The sequence below is a fragment of the Schistocerca piceifrons genome, chromosome 3 (genome assembly GCF_021461385.2).
Source record: "Schistocerca piceifrons isolate TAMUIC-IGC-003096 chromosome 3, iqSchPice1.1, whole genome shotgun sequence".
In the NCBI taxonomy this organism is placed as follows: Eukaryota; Metazoa; Arthropoda; class Insecta; order Orthoptera; family Acrididae; genus Schistocerca; species Schistocerca piceifrons.
The window spans coordinates 948,469,347-948,470,233 of NC_060140.1; positions in this window are offsets into that span (position 1 = coordinate 948,469,347).

Consider the following 887-nt stretch of genomic DNA (forward strand, 5'->3'; position numbering starts at 1 on the left):
CCCCCCTAAAACCGTCTCGGACCTCCTTCTGCCAGGTGTAGTGGGGCATTTCGTCATCGCATGGACTCGACAAGTTGTTGGAAGTCCCCTGCAGAAATACTAAGCTACACTGCCTCTATAGACCTCCATAACTGCCAAAGTGTTACCGGTGAAGGATTCTGTGCACGAAGTGACCTCTCGACAAAGCCTCATAAATGGGATTCATACCGGGCGATCTGGATGGCCATACCATTCGCTCGAACTGTCCAGAATGTTCTGCAAAGCAATCTCGAACAATTGTGGTATGGTGACATGGCGCTTTGTCGTCTATAAAAATTCCGTCTTTGTTTTGGAACATGAAGTCCACGAATGGTTGCAGATGGTGTCCAAGTAGCATTCCCAGTGTTCGATTCAGTTGGATCAGCAGATTCTGTCTATTCCATGTAGACACAGCGCACACATTATGGGGTCACGAGTAGCTTGTTGACAACTGCGTCCACGGCCTCATGGGGTCTGCGTCCCATTCAAACCCTGCCATGAGCTCTTACCAAGTGAAATCCGGACTCATCTGACCAGCCCATTCTTTTCTGCAGTCGTCTAGGGTCCGACCAATGTTTTCGCGGGCTCTGCTGCCATAGCCCAGTGACGTCAAATTTCGCCGCACTGCCCTGACGGTTACGTTCGTCGTAGATCCGACATTGATTTCTGTCGTCATTTGATACGACAATGCTTGTCTGTCATCACTGACAACTGTACCCAAACGCCGCTGCTCTCGGTTGTTAAGTGAAGGCCTTCGGGCACTGCATTTTCCTTGGTGAGAGGTAATGCTTGAAATTTGGTATTCTAGACACACTCTTCGCATTATGGAGCTCGGAATATTGAATTTCCTAGCGATTTCCGAAGCGGTA